General features: G+C 33.1%; 1 protein-coding gene across 1 annotated transcript in view; it reads left to right on the top strand.

Moving 5' to 3' along the window:
- The first annotated feature begins 1,067 nt into the window (after positions 1-1,067).
- LOC114324569 (protein bric-a-brac 1-like) overlaps positions 1,068-20,033 on the top strand; it is a 544,677-nt gene continuing 525,711 nt past the window's right edge. The window contains exon 1 of the mRNA XM_028272432.2: positions 1,068-1,080. The gene's annotated coding sequence lies outside the window, so the exon portion shown is untranslated. The remainder of the gene's footprint in view (positions 1,081-20,033) is intronic.

Here is a 20,033-nt window from a genome sequence, read left to right as displayed (position 1 = left end):
CTTTCAGTTTGCTAACATCTATATTTGGAGTTCTTTGGGGTTTTCTAATCCGTTTAAGCTTAAGCGTGACATTAGCGATTAGTGGGTTATGGTCTGATGTGACATCTGTTCCTGGATATGTTTGTCTGCAGGTCGCCCACGCTTTCTCAACTGTCATCAATACGACTAACTTCACGCGTAACTTTGATACGAGAATTATAAAAAAAATATGCATTGAAATCCAGATCCCGTAATTTTTTGAGCGTTATAAAGTGAGTACAAAGACGTACATATTTCTTTTTTTTGTAATTACCTTCAATTTACCGTACACTTCCCGTAGACTCTGCCGATAAGGTAGAGTCGTGTTGAGAAAACCTGGCGTACACCAATTCGCGCACGTTCACTTTACCAGCAGCTATTTCATAAACTTTCTTCACATTTTTAGATGTAACTGCATCGAAGGGCCGCCCAGTACTTGGTTCAGCCTATGTAGATATACGGCCACTACGAAAACAACGGAACTAAAATTTGACAGTATAATCTAAAGGATCATTAGTTTCATAATTATGTATTCAACTTTTTTTGTTTCTTTCTCCATTTTATTTCTCAAATAATAATATTTAATGAGAGATAGAAAATCGTTTTTCTGCATGTGCGTCATTTTTATAAACACGTCAACTTTGTGCAGCTCTCAAAAATATACTAATGGCTGCATTACAAACAAATTTGACATGTATGCCTAAAAATAGTTATATTTTCTAAAACCTATGTTGCTTTTGACAACGCATCATTCTTATCTTCGAAGGAGCTTACTTATGAGACCACGTGGTATTTGTCTTAATCAGATCATTTTTAAAAGTTTAATTTTTATTTATGTATCTACTCCCTATAAGGGAATTAAAATAAGAAATAACACATTTCTTGTTAATCCTCAAACCTATTTCTAAATTTAAATAACCTAATAATCAAATCGGTTTATTATAAATCATAAAAGAAACTAGCATATAAATATAAATATTATATTCTTATGAGGAAATTGTGTCCATATAAAGCAAAAAGTATGTATATTTTTTATTGTTGCAGATGGACCACAAGCATTTGGTGAGTACTTAGAACAAGTTACTAATTAAAACACTATCAATTAAAAATACTACCTACTTTCCAGAAAACACCAACTTTTGTATGCTTTAGTATTTATTGGAATCCAAACATTACACCTACATTAACCCAATGAATAGTGCCAAATCCATGTGAGTTTAAGGCGCCTGCTTACAATAAAAACACTGATTTTGAGAAAAAATTGTATTTCGCAACATCTCTTCTTTGCACCAAACATTGCATAGATATAGTTGTTTTAAGGAATCATTTTACTGAAACTAGACAGTTCTTTGGAAAAGACCACTTAATAAATAGTAAACATAAATATGGAATTATTGGAATAATTGATTTGGCACCATCGAAATAAAAACAAAAAGAAAATTACGCATAAATAAATAATAAAAATGAACACAAGATCACAATAAAACTGTTTATTATTTAGTATAGATCAGATGTGGAATGCAACGGCAGGCCTTTCAGTTTCAAAAAATCTTATCCAACTCGTTAAAATATGTGTAAATGACTGTAGATCCAGAGTATGGATAGGTAAGAAACTCACAGAATCATTTGAAATAAACAGTGGCCTGAAACAAGGACACGCGATGTCACCTCTCCACAACACTATTAAATCCAAGAGCCTTACATGGACATCAAAAATCAGAATATAAAACAGTGATTAGATCGGTGCTTAAGTATGGATATGCGACGTTGAGACGTGTACGTTGACAAAACCAATGAAAAGAAAAGCCAGATGTTTTCAGAGAAAAATCTTCGAACCCTATCACGAACAAAACACTAACCAACACCAAATGAGAACAAATACCGAGGTGAAACACATGTATAGAGCTAGCGACATAGAGCTTCAATCCAAACGTCTAAGATGGGCCATGTCCATGGGCTCCTTAATAACGGCTTTACCAAGTTAATCCAGGAGGAAGAACGACAGGGAGAAGGCCCTTTGGACGTCCACGAATTCGATGGAGAGATAACGTATGATCAGATTTAAGAACAATGGGACCACCCACTGACTAAACCGTAATGGACTACCGTTCGGGATGAAATCGGGTTGTATTGTGCAGTCAGCCAAGACCCATTCCGGGTTGTAGTGCTAGGAAAAGAAGAAGAAGAATATCATTTAGTGTCACTTAATTTGTTTGTCTACATTTTTTATTATTTACTTCATTACGTCACAGAAGTTCTACTAGCCTCACCTTCGGTGTCAAACTTTTTAACTTTCTGGCATTGTTCACTGTTTTTTTGTTCGAGTCTTTCAATTGGAATTACTGATCTTCATTAAATGTACCAAAGCTGAGGCTGCAATGCTTTTTTATTTCAATAAACATCACGGCCATCATCCTTTCTTTACTATCATCATCTCTTTACTATCATCATCAACCTTGAATATACTTCTCTTATGCACCAGCTTTTTTCTGTTTCTCTTGTTTATCTTGCTCTCGGTATACCTCTCTTGTTCCTCTTAATCGGCCTTGGGTTTTATATAAGGGCCTTAAATAAATTTTATAGGCTTTAAAACGTGACCATTCCTTAGCCTAGCTTTTGACGTATATATTTAATACTGTTTTTTTTATATATAATCTATATTTCGATAAGTTTGTTCTTTTAGTGACGATGATTTTTGTTAAAAGTTTCTTTTATGCAAAAATATAATCAAAATATAATGTATGGTAATGGTAATCCCAAAGACGCAGAATATATTTTTACCTATAGTGATAAATAGTAAGAAATTACAATTACAAATACCTTTACTGTTGGATTATCTAATTACAAGCTAAGATTGAAACTTTGTAAAATATTTTGTTTTTGTTGTTCTGAAGCTATTTCCTTGTGGAATTTTTTATAATCAACTATTTTCAATGGGAAATTAGCCACAATTTTACCAAAAAAATTATTTTATTAACGTTTCAACGCCCTAGTCGGGTGTCGTTGTCAAAATACAAAATAATACTAAATTAAACAAAAATGTTGTTGCTTAGTAAAAAATTCTTCTAATAATTTATTTAATCCGACTCTTTTATATCGGCAATTTAGACAATATAACAGGGCGTCGAAACGTTAATAAAATCTTTTTTTTTTTTGTAAAATTGTGGCTTATGTCCCTTTGAAAATAGTTGATTATATTTTGTTTATTCTGTTACCTCTATGGAGTCGAAACGTTAACTAGAAACATAAAGAATCAGAACAAGTTAGAGGCATTTGGAATGTGCGTGTACCGAAGCAATTTAAAAATTCATTGGAGTACACGAAAAACAAATGAAGAAGTTCTAAAGGGAATAAATACAGAAAATCAACTATCGAGAACGATTAAAATGAGATAAATCGATTGTTTGTCCAAAAGTATTACATCCCTTAATTAATAATAATTAACGGTAAAATAGGGAGGAAACGAGATATTGGAAGAAATAGTGATTTTCCTAACTAGTGCAGAAAGTCATACTTTTCCGCACGAGATTGCAGTTTGCCGAACGACGCAAAGGGGAGTTCGGCAAGCAGTCTAGTGCGGAAAAGAGACTTTCCGCAAGAGTTCGGAACAATATTTTTTCTACGAGCGTTTAAAAAATAACCAAATCTTAATCAATTAATTAAATTAAAAATAAAACGCTAATAAGTTATAATAATCCCGAATTAAAGTCAGTGCGGTGCCTAAATACCTGTTATGCAAAAATGAATGGTGTATATATCTTTTCAGGTTTTAATATTTTAAAGTCATAGCAACGATGTCAAACAAAACAATTATTGTCAAACAGCACGTCACACACTTTAAATTTTCCACGCATCTTTACTTACGAATTTTATAATAATTTACTGACTTAGATGGCATCAAGTGACGAAGAACTACCCCCGTCTATTCTCGACGTTGTCAATAATCTTGATCTGTTACTGGAAGAATATGTATGTAAATTCAGTGCGGAAAAGTAAAACTTTCCAAACTAAAACGCGTGAGGAAAAGTAGACCTTTTTGCACGCTCGTAGAAAAAAACAGTTTTAGTTCTTATTTTGATACGCTGAAAAACTTATGTTTTCATCAAAATACAACCCTGACGTGTAGAACGAACTCCGACACACATCGGCGCGTTTTCTAGCTTTAAATAATGAAGTAACGGGGTATGTAACCTAAATTCATGCAAGATTCATGGGGACGCAGATAGATGCTTGTATTATGCATGATTGTGTAAGCAACTCTACAAGGGACATCCAACAAGAGTAAACAAGTTAAGGTCGACGTGTTTTACACACTGTAGAAAGGAGCAGTTTTATTTATTATACATTGCTTAATTTTATTTGATTTTTAGTAGACACGTGTAACTACTTAATCCAAAATGGTTCCAAAATAGTATTTAATTAATTTTGATATTTTAGGAAAGAAGAAAATTTTGAAATGTTTTAATTCACTCGTCAGTTTTTGTGGTATTATTTAGTAAATAAAAAAAATAAACTATTTAATCTCTCTAATGTTCGATTACAAATTCTTTTTGATAAAATCGGCATCACTGAGCTGAAAACTATCATAATGTCTATGTTCCTTATACTGTAAAGTCAAGATGAGACGGACTATAGTACATATTTGGACTGAAAATGTGTTAATGTAGGTTAAATGAATTAAGAGTGTATAATATAGAGTAATAACTATAACTATAATGATACAGATGCATCCTTAGTGCAAATTGCAATATGTCAGTAGAATTAGGTATTGACTGCTACATTTAGAGATGCAAGTACTAGAAATGTTACTATACCAATATAAAGATGCAGGCACTAGCAAAGTGGCGTCTTCAAACTCAAAGAAATGCACACAACATACTCTCACTCAACAACAAAAAATCTCAAATCGGTTATTCACTATATTCCTAGAGGCACACATCAAAACCATGTATATAGACGTTCAAAAACTATTAGATAGATCAGTTTCTAATAAAAGCAACAGCAAACAGAAAACATCGAGTGGCCTAATTAAGTTAAATAATCTACAAAATGATTCTAAAGTCGTTTTACACAAACTTAGCCTGTCCACTAAGCTCAGAAAAGGGAATCGGGGATATTCTGTGGAAGAAATATATAAATAAATAAATGACAGTATACATCAAGCAATAAAAGGTCCTAAGAGAGTACACATAGTCCCCACCGAAAAGTTAATTTTGATTGGGATACATGATACAGGCATAGAATATTGCTTTCATAATAGGTAAAAGAAATTTACAACGCTATCTCAAATGCCTCAAGAAAGTACGGGCCAACAAATAAATAAAGAAAAACCCAAAATGATCAACACCCAACAACAGAGCCAGAAACATCGATCCTCAATTCACTATTAATAGCTCTAGGTGTTGGACAAATTCAGATACGTAGGCCCCCTGATTACTCCATAAAGAATGAAATCAAATGGAGAATTCGTCTGTCAAACAAGTGCTATTATGAGCTACGTGAACACATGCAAAGTAGAAACTTAGCCAGAAAACAAAAATAACAATATGCAAAACCTTTCTATTGCCAGTGTTGACATATGGATCGGAAAGATGCAGCATTTTTATGACAGGTGAAAGACTATTGCTTATTTGAACGAAGAATCATTAGAGGAATATTCGGTGATCGCTGTGAAAACGGTATTTGGAGCAAGAGGTAGAACTATGAGATATATCACAAATATAATAAGCAGATATAATATCTAGGGGTAAGGGCGTGATATGTGTAATAAAATAGCAAGACGAAGATAGATAGAGGGATGGTGTAGACGAAGATGCTAGAAAAATAGGAGCAGCAAACTGGCAACGGTTAGCAGTGGATAAAGCTGACTGAAAATAAACTTTGGAAGGTCAGGGTTCCACTATAGGGTTATAGCACCATTCAAGATTATGACAACAGGCAGATAATATATTATGATAGAATAGGAAAGAACACCGTACAAGAGATAGTTAGCTACAAAAAACCCACAAGATCGAAAGAGAACATGGGACTAAATTACGTAATTAAGAATGGATTAAAAATGTAAAGAATTGTTTCCGGCAAGGAAAGTGAAGAACTAAGTAGACGTAAAGAAGAGGCACGTTCAAGCAAAACATGGAAAATCCTAAGATTATTGAAACAAAATTCCACAAGACAAACTTTCCAAAAACAATAAAATAAGGAAATGCTACGGGTGGATTATACGGACAAATTTTGAAAGGATGGAGAAGCAGATAAGTGCATCTGAAGAACAGAGCGGTTTCAGGACAAGTCGATCTGGTATAGACAATTTATTTTGAAAATTTTATAGAAACTTGCAAGAACCATGGAAGTTCACGCCTTCTTTGTGGATCTGGGGCTTACGACAGTGTACTATTATAGTAAACAAAATTTGGTCATTACTTGAGGTCAAACATATTTTTTTTATTTTTTTTTATTATTTGTAAATGGCTTTGGCATAAACCAATTAGCCAGACTTATTTTTTATTTATAAAATATAGTCAAACATATAAATAAATAACTAATAAACACAGTGAAAGGTCTTTTCGAAGGGAAACATAAAAGTCACATAAAGGAAGTTAACAGAGTTTGGCATGTAAGGTTAAGGAACGTATCCACTACATTGTGACCGTACAATAGTGCGCGCTCCGCCTTGGCGCTCAAATCGTTGCCGGTTTATATGTAGAGGAGCGCATGCCGTATCGATTGGAGCAATTGAAGGGAGCGCGGAGCGCCAACCTGGTGTATACGTGCCTTTACAAAGAGTATTTGACATTTTGTATATTTCGGACACTGTTCGAGATACAATTCAGGAAAATACAATTGAAATTATTTTTGGACTTTTTTGTAAGATAACGAAAAAATAGAATTTTTACAATTGTACGTCATTTTCCACTGACAAATGATATTACAAATATTAATCAGAAAATCCTGGTCCTAAATTAGTAAGCAGTTTTTAGTTTCAATTTATGTTCGTTATGCAATTAATAATGGTAAAATCTCGATAACCATTTTATTATTTAACATTTTTTCAGTTAAGTGATGAATTCGGCCGTTACTTGATTAACGTTCATTTTGCCTAAGAATGAAACACTGAAAACTTTTCTGTTCTACAGTCCCACAAAATTTATTACAATTTATTTTCACTGCATTTCATTAAATATATTAAGAACAACAAGAGCCAAAAGAAAAAGCTCTTACATAGTGGTGTATACAAACTTACATGTGGTGACTGCCCAAAAACTTACATCGGTCAAACTGGTAAAACCTTTAACAAACGCATAGCAGAACACGAAAGAGCTTTCAATAATAGAAAAACAGTTTCTACGTATGTACTTCACGTTCTGGATCATAATCATTCTATTAAAGACCAATTTCAAATTTTCCACATTAAAAATAAAAGCCTATGCTATCATCATTAGAATCTATTGCCGGATTTATACTCAGCTATTGCCACTGCTGCTGCAGCTGACGGAAATATTGCCCGAAATACGATATCGACGCGAGTGAGGTGTTCACATCAATTCCTCGCCAATGTCCTCACAACTCATTACCGAACGACTCACAAGAATGGAATGTGACGACAGCATCGCCTCACCTTGCCGCTTTGCCGGCGGCAAGTGAGAGGGTGAGTAGTTGAATGTGAATGCTTACTCGTTCTCACGCTGCCAGTCCTTTGACTTCCATCTCGAAAACCGACTTTTGAGGCATCGTCGTGCAATGGCAGTAGCACAGTATATAGAGGTTCCACAGTAAAACCACTCCTCTGTCGGCGCTTTGATCTCAAGAAGTAATACCGGCGGTACGCAATTGGTAATTCACCAGTGGTGGATGCGGGTTTTTCCTGTTAAAACCCGTACGTTTCTCTGCGACTAGCAATGCAAGAGTGGGGCAAAAGCGACTAAGAACATTGTGCGGTCGCCATGCGCGACTACAGATTTTACTTCCAATTTTTCGGAGAGTGGTTCTACTGTCCCTCTTTATACTGTGGCAGTAGCATGAGCACGAGCAGCGCGAGTGAGCTATTTACAAATTTACGCTGCCCACTTCCCTGCCCAATTCCCTGTCCAAGAGGACTGAGTATAGAAATTATCGAATTTAAAATTAAACCGAGATTAGCAGCTTAATAATTATTATTAGCTGTTGCCATCTATTTGTTACCATTCTTGTGACTGCTGTGGTTACTCTTTTAACGTATCTCAACCATGGAACGACCTTGTCGGTATGATTACCGATTATTTCTCATACATCTCATAAACTACTTATTGCGTTAGTTCAACGAATCGGCTAACCATTTAAACCAAATTTTAAAATTACTTACACCTTCTTCTTTCTGTCTATTACTTATCACTTATAATAGTATTTTGTCTACTTTAGTGGGAACACTGATTTGTCAGTTTTCCTCCTTTTTTATATAGATATATTCCTAGCAATATTTCTTTCTTGTTCGGCCTGTGTTTTTAATTTTTCTGTAGTCATCGCCGGATGACAGTCTGTAACGTATATAATTAAATAAACTATATTCTGATAACTTTCGGAGGTTACCTCGTAAGCAGTTATGTTAAAATGTAGTAGGGCTGTTACCGTTTGAGTGAAGCGCGGCTCACTAGGACTAGCAGGCCGTGGAAAAGGGCTCTTTGCCAGAACACACGCACTTCAACTCATAAGCAAAATATCCTACAAGATTACTCTCACAATGCGTCTGTGGTTTTACTAGGGGGAATTGGGGTAATTTAAGGAGGAGAATTCAGTCATTTAGACACTTAATGTGGTTTAGTTGTTCGGAGATTTCCGCTAAACAGTAATGCTATCTAGAAAATACATTATGTAACTTTATCGATTACCTTTTAGATTATTACCTTTTTCTGGAAAATAATGATTTTATTGTTAAGATCAATAATGATATACTATTGTATTATACTACTGATTTTAATATTAACATTGGTAAGAAGAAAAGTTGAATAATACTATATTATATCTAGATATTATTAGCATTCTTCTTCTTCTTAAATAGATATCATTTAATCTTATTTGCAGCCGCCCTGAATAGTTCTATGGAGGTCATATTCGTTCATTGTCGTAGGTTTATAAGCCAAGAGTTGCGTTTTCTTCCTGGTCCACTTTTGCTATTGATTTTGCCTTTGATTATAAGTTGGAGTAGTTTATACTTTTGATTTCATACAATGTGACCAAAATATTGTGTTTTCCGTTCTTTTATTATAAGCATAAGCTTTCTTTTCTTGTTCATCCTCCACAAGACTTCTGAGCATTTTACGGTAGCTGAAGAGTTCGAATGCTTGGATTCTTTTCTGTGTTGCTTGTGTCATTTTCCAAACTTCAACACCATAGAGCAAGGTGGAGAAAACAAAGCACCTAAGTATTCTAGTTCTCAATGAGATACTCAGCTGGCGATTGCATAGAATTTTTTGCATTTTGTAAAACACTGTACCTGCCTTTTCCAGACGTGTCCTTATCTGTAGTGAGTGGTCCCAAGTTTCATCAAGATTACTTCCAAGGTACGTTATTCTTGTTACTCTTTCCGGATCTGTTCCATCGACATTGACCTTCACCCTTCTGTTTTGGTGCTTGCTGATGACCGTCATTTTTGTCTTCTTTGTATTCAATTTCAATCCAAATTCTCTGTAGGCTGTCGTCAGTCAGTGCATTATTAACATTGGGACGAAGAAACAGTTGTATAATACGTAATACGTAAAATAATCTACGCTTCGTGTTCCGTGTAGAAGAGATCTAAATTTACCAATTTTATTTTTTCAAAGGCAATATGTAAAGCGAACTAAATAAGCTAAACAAGCTCACCGCTTTGAAGGCCCTTACACACCACGAAGTACTAATCTGTCTCTACTACATACATTACCAATTTAAGCTCGAGGTGACAGTTTTAGACGTCTGATAAAGCTGCGACACGAGACACCCATCGCTCACGTGTCTGAAACTATGACCTCGAGCTTATCTTGGGAATAAACTAGTATAGTACAGCTTCTATTGGTCATTCCAAGTCGACGTCAAACATATGCAGAGGAGCTGAATATATCTAAAATTTGGTATGCTACTTTAGGAAGAAGGGAAGAACTGCATTACGAAGTTCATACTCAAATAAATTTTACAACGAAAACCATACAGAGATGCAAAATGCAAACAAAAAGAGATACAACGGACGATGTAGATAAACATAGAGATAGAAAAAGGAAGTTAAGGTTTATGACTGTAAGAAAAAAGAAAGAGGACGTTCTCATAAGGAATGGAAAAATGTCGGAAACTTAAGCGGGATTTGGTTGTAGTGAAAATGTTGTATAAAGAACAAAAAAACTAACGCTTTGGTGGGTGAATGAACTTCTTATAAGAAATATAAACTTAAGCCGCTATTGACGTCCAAATGGTGGAATATGAGTTAAGATATATAGAAATATGTACATAGGTTTAAGATTCCTTAAACATATACATATTATGAAAGAGTATGCGTATCATTAGGGGCTTTAAATAACGTATGATGATTCTATTTTGCAAATAAACATCTCACTACAATTAACTATGGCGATAATAATAACAATAGATGATATTATTTACTACTGAAATTAATTCACGTTAAAGAAGTAAATAAAATTATATGCCACAAAAAAAGTTAAAAATAGCACTGAATGCTATTTAAATAATAAATAATCAACAAACACAATGTTGAAATAAAACAAATTGAATGATTTAATACAATTATTTATCAATATGTTGATGCTCTACAAGTTGACTCTAAAAGTAGATATAATTTGTTGAATGGGTTGCATATGAGAGTTCATTTTGAATGAAGTAAAAGCTTCCAATGGCCGGTTTCGCTCTCTACAGATATAATTCTTGGAAAAAATAATCTACGCTAAAACACGGGAAGAGAGAAGTACTATCCACTTTTTGATTTAAGAGTGGTAAATTGTTCTGTGTTAAAAAGCTCTAGTCTCTCAAAGTGTTATACATAAATTTTTTTATTCTTTCAAGATCAGTAATATGGTGATAAAAATGCATGCCAACCGCATTGTGTTGCATAATATTATATGGTATTAAAAATGTTACATAGTTTTTTGAATTTTCCTTTTACATGGTTGTTTTTTTTTTCAGGTGAGTACCTTGAAGACATCAGTTCTTTAGTAGGATTTTGTAAGTAATAAATATTCACAAATACTAATAGATTTGCAAGCGAAAATTTTATTTTTAATAAAATTAATACATACATACATAATCAAGTGCCTCTTTTACCCATAGGTGTCGAGGTCTCTTGATTTATATGCTACTGTCTGCAAATTTACGCCACTTCTTCCTATCTGCTGCTAAAACTTTTGCTTCTTGCCACGATGTTCCTCTTCTCTTAAGTATTTCGTTTACACTACTGTTCCAGCTTTTTCTTGGTCTGCCCCTCGTGCTTTTACCCACTGTTTTGGCCTCCCATGCCATTTTCACTTGTCTGTCACTACTCATTCGTATCATGTATCCAGCCCATTTTAACTTCTTTTCTTCAACTTTTTCGTTGAGCGATTTTACCTGTAGTTCATGTCTTATATCTTCGTTTCTTCTTTTGTCTAATCTTCTTGTTCCCACCACTTTTCTTAAGTATCTTATTTCTGTAGCTTGTAATCTTTTTCTTTGCCTGTCATTCAGTACCCTGTTTTCTGCCACATATATTGTAATTGGCATATATACGGTTTTATATACTGTCATTTTGGTTTTACTCGATATTTCCTTTTTGTTTGAGAAATTTTTGTACAGTGAATTATAAGTTCTCGTTGCCTAGTTTATTCTGTTTCCAATTTCATCTTCTTGTGCATCTTTGTTGTTTAACCTTACTCCCAAATACTTAAAGAGGCTTACTTGCTCAATTTTTTGCCCTTCAATTTCAATATTAACATTTACTTCTGTGTTGGCTATAGTCATTACTTTAGTTTTCTCCATATTTATTATGAAGTTGAAGCTTTTTAGTTCTTCTGCCCAGATTATTATATTATCCGCAAGAGCCTTTTCAGTTCTTGCAACTAAAACAATGTCATCAGCAAATGCACAGGCTTAAATTTTTATTTGTTGCAGATTTCTATAACCTATAGCGCATTTTTTTACTTTTTTTCCAACACATGTAACACCAGTTAATTAGACCAATTTTCTGGCAACACGTTCGTGGTTTCTAAAATTTGCAAACCAACGATTATTTATTTATTTATTAGGTACTGATAGATTTATTGGAATCTATACAGGGTGTAACGAAAATACAGGTCATAAATTAAGTCGCATATTTGGAGGCCAAAAATAGTTCGAATGAACCTAATTTACCTTAGTACAAATATGCACATAAAAAAAGATACAGCCCTTTGAAGTTACAAAATGAAAATTGATTTTTTCGAATATATCGAAAACTATTAGAGATTTTTTATTGAAAATGGACATGTGGCATGCTTATGCCAGGAGCATCTTAAAAAATAATTATAGTTAAATTTGTGCACCCCATAAAAATTTTATGTGGGTTTTGTTCCCTTAAACCCCCCCAAACTTTTGTGTACGTTCCAATTAAATTATTATTGTGGTACCATTAGTTAAATTAAATATTTTTAAAACTTTTTTGCCTCTTAGTATTTTTTCGATAAGGCAGTTTTTATCGAGTTGCGGCTTTTTTTTAATATGTTTACATAAAAATTTTATGAGGGTTTGTTCCTTTAAACCCCCCCCCCCCCCCAGTGTTTGTGTATGTTCCAATTAAGCTTTTACTGCGATACCATTAGTTAAACACAGTGTTTTTAAAACTTTTGTGCCTCTTTGTATTTTTTCGAGAAGGCACTTTTTATCGAGATACTACTTCTTTTTTAATATGGTTCAAAATATACCTAAAAATGTAAATCATAAATAAATTTTCATATTACATATTACCAAGTCTCCATAATCGTACTTAGCCATATACAAATATGTTGTGGATTTGACAAATATTCAAAATATGTTGATAAAAACTGACTTTTCGAAAAAGTACTAAGAGGTAAAAAACTTTTTAAAATAGTGTGTTTAACTAATGGTACTACAATAATAAATAAATTTTTTTATGGGGTTTCCAAATTCCACTATAATTTTTTCTTAAGATACTACTACCATAAGAATGCCACATGTCTATTTTCAATAAAAGATCTCTAATAGTTTTCGATATATTGGAAAAAATCGATTTTCATTTTGTAACTTCAAAGGGCTGTAACTTTTTTTATGTGCACATTTGTACTAAGGTAAGTTAGGTTCAATCGAACTATTTTTGTTCCCAGAATATGTGATTACATCTATGACCTGTATTTTTGTTACACCCTGTATACATACATAGTAAAGGCAAAGGGTGATTTTAAAGGGTATTTATAGTTTCAATTTATAGTTTCAATGTTTATTTATAGTTTCAATTATATTGCTAAATGACTTAAAATACGTAGGATGGAGTTTAAGGAGTGCTTAGGACTTCAGTTGTGGGAGTACATAATGTAATAGAATCTTAAAAAGCTTGTGAAAAAGTACGTCCATCAAGTTAGCAGAACAAAGTCAGCAGAACACAGTTTTTCTTATACCATAATTAAGTGTAAATTAAATGCAAATTTAATGTTCCAAGCAAAAATTTATTGCTCTTTTCTTTTGAAGTTATTGCATGTTCTGCTAACTTGATAATAAAGCTAGCAGAACATGCGATAACTTTTAAAGAAGAAGAGCAATAAATGTTTTCTTGGAACATTAAATTTGCATTTAATTCAGATAATAGGTACTTTGGCATTCAATTATCAATGATTTATCAATTTTTGAACTACTGTTCTGCTAGCTTGATTATCAAGTTAGCAGAACATGCAATAACTTTTAAAGAAGAAGAGCAATAAATTTTTTCTTGGAACATTAAATTAGCATTTAATTTAGAGAATACTTTGGCATTTAATTATAAATGATTTATCCAATTTTTGAACTAGTGTTCTGCTAGCTTGATTATCAAGTTAGCAGAACATGCGATAACTTTTAAAGAAGAAGAGCAATAAATTTTTTCTTGGAACATTAAATCAGCATTTAATTCAGAGAACACTTTGGCATTCAATATTCAATTATAAATGACTTATCAAATTTTTGAACTAGTGTTCTGCTAGCTTGATTATCAAGTTAGCAGAACATGCGATAACTTTTAAAGAAGAAGAGCAATAATTTTTTCTTGGAACATTAAATTAGCATTTAATTCAGAGAATACTTTGACATTCAATTATAAATGATTTATCAAATTTTTGAACTAGTGTTCTGCTAGCTTGATTATCAAGTTAGCAGAACATGCGATAACTTTTAAAGAAGAAGAGGAATACATTTTTTCTTGGAACATTAAATTAGCATTTAATTCAGAGAATACTCTGGCATTCAATTATAAATGATTTATCAAATTCTTGAACTAGTGTTCTGCTAGCTTGATTATCAAGTTAGCAGAACATGCGATAACTTTTAAAAGAAAAGAGCAATAAATTTTTTCTTGGAACATTAAATTTGCATTTAATTTACACTTAATTATGGTATAAGAATAAATGTGTTCTGCTGACTTTGTTCTGCTAACTTGATGTACGTTGAAAAAGTATAATTGCGTTAAAACTAACAGTGTTGAACAGTGCGAATCTAAGTGAAGAAAAACAAAGAATAACAGACATAAATGACTTAAATCGAAAAATAAAGAGACCACCATGTTTTTCGAATAAGAATCTGTTCTAAAACTGTGAAAAAACAAAAGGAATGGCCGTGATATCCACAGTCAATAGATATTTTTGGAAAAGAAAAACAAGTTAAAAGGCTTTCTAAAAGGCATCCTACTAATCTATTTACTATTTGTACTCGATCCCTTACTTCTTTTTCATCGTCTCCTTAGCTAAAAAGTGTAATCCCTAGATACTTTATTTTCATTACTGGTTCAATGCTAACTCTGCATACGAGATACTTGTAATTTCATTCTTCTCCATTCTGTATCCTCTTCCTTTATTGGCGCTCTTTATGATTTCGTTTATTATATCGTCTATAATTAGATTGAGTAGCATAATATCATAATATGAATAGCACAGCATGTAGCCGCGTCATACTGAAGCTCGTGGAGTCGGTCCCGGCGCCAGGGCATAAGGTCCCGTCTGCAAAATTAACATAGACGCCCTTCGGTTTTTTTTAATTAGTACAGTATTTTGTTTAACATGTATACAGAAAAAACCTCATTTTGGAGCCCCTCAAATAGGAGCGCCCGCCTGCAGTGCATCCAATGCAGGCACGTTATCGCCGACCCTGCATGGAGAAAATGTGCTGCTGCCGTAATTTTACCGCTACTGCTAGCGTCAATTTTTCGCCCGTGGAGCCGTAGCCTAAGCTGTTTATCACCGTTCTTGAATACGCCTTGCCTTGAACGTTTGATTGAAGTTAGAAAGGTTTAAATATAGATCGACAAAATCTAACAAACTTGCGTTTTGCAGACGGTGTAGTTCTACTGGCAGACAATTTAAAGGTTAGAATATTGTTTAAGACCTGTTAGAATACATATATGTTAGAATATATGTTAAGACATTCAAGAAGTGTGCTCTCAGGTTGGGTTAAAAAATAATATATTTAAGACAAAGCTAATGAAAAACCTAGTCCCCAGTGAAAACATTGTCATTAACGACTGCGAAATGGAGTTTGTGGAAACGTACACATATCTTGTTCATGAAATACGAATCTTGAGAGAAGCAAACATGCGAATTGAAACGAAGAATAATTATCCTCTCATGGGTCGCCTATGGTAAACTCAGAGACGTATTCAAAAGTGATCTTCCAATCTGTTTGAAACGGAAAGTTTTTAACCAACGCGTTTCGCCGGTTATGACCTATGGTGCTGAAACTCGCAACATTAACAACCTCATCTGCTAAGAAGCTAAGAATTGCTCAACGTAAGATGGAAAGGTCGATGATTGGTGTATCATTGCGGGACCGTATAACAAACGAACAACTACGATTGAGAACAGGAGTCACAAATGTTGCATGCTATGTGGCTAAACTTAAATGGAACCGGGCCGGTCATGTGGCCCGTCTGACAAATGGGAGATGGACAAAGAGGTTGCTCGAGTAGAGACTAATAGCCGATAAGAGAAGTAGAGGAAGACGACCCACGCGATGGATGGACGATATAAAATGAATGACCACAAATTGTATTAAAAGCGCCCAGGACAGAAACCAGTGGACGGAAATAGGAGAGAGCTATATCTATCAGTGGATGCAAAGGGCTAATTGATGATGATGATGATGATGATGATGATGATGATGATGATGATGATGAAGATGATGATGATGATGATGATGATGACACAACCTTCCCGTACGGAAACATTGTCGTCTTATCATGTCTTCCATTTTTTACGAATTATTATTTTTGTTATCTAAATCAACGTTTTATGACAAAAATTTTATGTCCAGAAGCATAAGATCTTTATCTTATACGAGCGACACAACAATAAGTTTAAACGGTCAATTAGCCAATAAACGCCGCATCACCGCTATGGCAATAATCCGTTTTATATTTTTATTAATACATTATTTCATATTCCGAGTTGAGGCCAATAAATTGATTTGAATCCATGATTGCTTTATGACAACCTAATAATAACTTAATAGAGATTATTTATTCAATATTTCACTTTTCATTTATATAAATGCACATTTTGACGCTGCGAACAGCATCCGATAAAATTTTATATTATCATCGGCCACCCCACATCAAAATGTTTTCATCGGCAAAATCAAGGTTTACACGTACTTTACAAATGGATCGATTTGTCATTTGTTTATTGGTTAATTGTTCACCGTTTACACTTGTTGTTGCAACGATTCCTACATGAATAAATAGTCAATTCGAGGGGCGGATGCCATGATCGGCCAACTTCATTTTTTGATGAACATCGAGTCGGATAGCGATTAAAATTTTTGGGTTAAATGATTTCAGTTTATACTCTTTAAGTTTGTCATTATAATAGCAATAATAGCGTATTCCAAAAAATAGATTTTTGGGAGGTATTTGAGTAAATATTTACATTTTTTTCCAAAATTCCTTTTAGATCCTTTTCAGATACCTTTTTCTCCGGGGATTCTTCTTATAATGTTGCTTTTAATTATTCTTGGGTTTTCTTCGTCTTTTGTCGTAAGATACATTACTTCCGTTCCACATTCTATCACGGGTCTAATTGCTGTTCTATATATTTTTGCCTTTGTTTTTGCTCAGGTCTTTGTCGTTAAATATTTGGTGATATTTCCAATCACTCTGCATTCTTCTTGTGTTGACTTGGCTTTTGTTACAATTTTATTCTAGTAATTTCGAGATAAATATGCGTAATTCCCTCCAGTTTTTCACTTTCCATGCTTCATTTGCTAGGGTTGTTACTGCTTATTTTAATTTTGGTTCAGACATATTAATAGAGTAAAACTGGGAAGTGGAAGTTAAAATTGGGAAGTGGATAGATCAGATAGACGAAACAGAAAGGAATAAAGATAAAATTATTGAAGAGTTAAAGATCCTGGCCAAAAATAGAAATGCATGGAAAAATGGGTAAAGGAAGAATCGGAGTCCCAAATCCAACAGCTAAGAGGGTTTTCAAAAGGATATGAGAAGAAGGAAGGTATGTTACGGATGAACGAGTGGATAATGAAATCGGTTATAGAATTGAGCTGGCTCATTCAACCTTCATTAAAATGAAATCCTTTTTTTGCAACGATAATATCGTTTTGAAACTATGTACGATAGATAATATTAACATGATGGTTAGCTCTCTTGTAGATATGGAGATAGGGATTTACAAAAGAAACCTATGGCTACCATAGGTGGAAAAATTATCAAAAAAGAAAGTGCTATAAAAAGCTAAATCTGTTGGGGAATTCTTAACCATAAAATGACGAAAAATTTCCTATAAAGTCCACATTCTTCAAGGTAACCAGTAACCTTACAACCATCTTACAACTACATAATAATAAAGAGCAAGATATAAGAGTCAAGTGAAGTTGGTAGAAAACAAACATCAACACCATGGCTCAAGGAGATTTGCGACTGGACAGATATTCGAAGTGTCGTCCATTTTTTTGAAACTTGCAGGCCCAAAAAACACTCGCCAGAATAATTTCCAATGTCCGAGAGACCGGACAAGGCACTTGAAGGCGAAGAAGAATAAAATGTTATTTCGAGTACTGTTATTGTCGATTATTATTTTGATTGTTATTTTCCATTATTGCATTTATTACCTTCAAACCTTACCACGACTATAGTGATTTTGTTTAAATTATTTCAAATCTCTTTGAGTGTCATAATATTGATCATCGCAATAGCTTTGAAAAATATATTCCGATCTTTCGTAGTGTTTTATAATCATACAATGTCTTTTCTACTACTAGTTTATTATCTAAATGTCTCAGTATTGGTATTTTAATATTTAACCATTTTTAGCTACCAGTCTGGGTCTATTAAATTTAATGTTATATAAGCTGCTTTCCATGTGTTTTCTATATCTGATTGTAGATTGACTTGATAAATTGTATAACGTTGTGTTTTATTACTTGCCCTAAACTTTTTTATATACCGCCATAAATTAATATCATTTTTATTTGGTATGTATACTTTAATAGAACATTTTGTATAAAAGGTATTTTTAGTTTTATGTTTTTTTTTGTCATTTATAACTTAATTAAGGTGTCATTATTTCTTCTTCGCTGACCTTTGCATACATTATCACGCAACCGAAAAGGCGTGTATATTTTAGAATATATTTTGGTGTAATAACAGTTTTCAAATCGATAGTTTTCTTATTCTTTCAATGAAAAAAATATAATTAAATATAATTATAATTATGTAATTAAATTATATAGGTACTTGTTTCCTCCAAAATCACCAATTCTCGAAAAAATAAATTTATCCCATAATTTTATTTTATTTATTCCATACATAAATTCATTTTTTGGCTTACTAGTGAAGTTATCCATCTGGGTTTAATGACGCAATCGATAATTTTTTAAGTGAGAATGGGGGTCGAGTGTTAGCTTATTTGAAAAGTAATTCAATTCCCTATTCAGATATATAAACTTCGACATAATTATTTATACAGGATGGCCAAGAAATATTTAATCTGTAAATTATGTATGTAATTTGTTTAATACAAAATACATGTTACTATTGATAGAAATGATAGAAAATGTTTATTTGATGAATTAAAAATGTTTTTCGCTAAAATTAAATGACCAAATTGACTCCCACCTTCTTCTTAGCGGTAATTGAACCGAGGAAGATAATCTTCTGAACGTTCTGTATAATTTTTGGAGCTATACATATTACGAATTTCCATTCTAATTATATTTTTAAAATCTTGTAACTTTTGTGGTCAGTCGATATAAACCTTTAATTTTAAGTAACCTCATATGAAATATCAAGTGATGTAAGATCTGGAGATCTTAGAGGAGGATCCAATATCTGCCACTTTTACCGATTTACTTTTCCACGTAAACAGAAGGTTGCTCCATCAGAAAAAATAATTTGGTGAATAAAGCGTGGTTTTTGATTACATAAATTACATACATACTTCTTGTTTTGACAATTAATATAATTCAAAAATATTTTTTTTTGGTCACCCTCTATAAATAATTATGTTGATGTTTATATTACAGAGTAGAGAATTGAATAGCTTTCCAGTGAGTTAGCACACGACCCCTTTTCTCATTTAAAAAAGTAATCAATTACGTCATCACCCCCAGATGAATAACGTCGCTAATATCGTATATACGCCAAAAAATCATAATTTAAAAATAAAAATCCATCTGTTTCGGGATTTGTCTCCAAAATCGCCCATTTTCAAAAAAATAAATATATTCTATAATTTTGCCCCTCGTTGTTGTTATGAAAAAGTTTTATTACTATGCCAGTTGTGCAAAGGAAACAAATCAAAAATCCTGTTAAAAATCATTTATCCATTTGCCATCCTTTC

Source organism: Diabrotica virgifera, chromosome 7 (genome assembly GCF_917563875.1).
Source record: "Diabrotica virgifera virgifera chromosome 7, PGI_DIABVI_V3a".
Taxonomy (NCBI): domain Eukaryota; kingdom Metazoa; phylum Arthropoda; class Insecta; order Coleoptera; family Chrysomelidae; genus Diabrotica; species Diabrotica virgifera.
The sequence above is the reverse complement of the archived record's forward strand: the minus strand, read 5'-3'. Positions and strand labels throughout refer to the sequence as shown.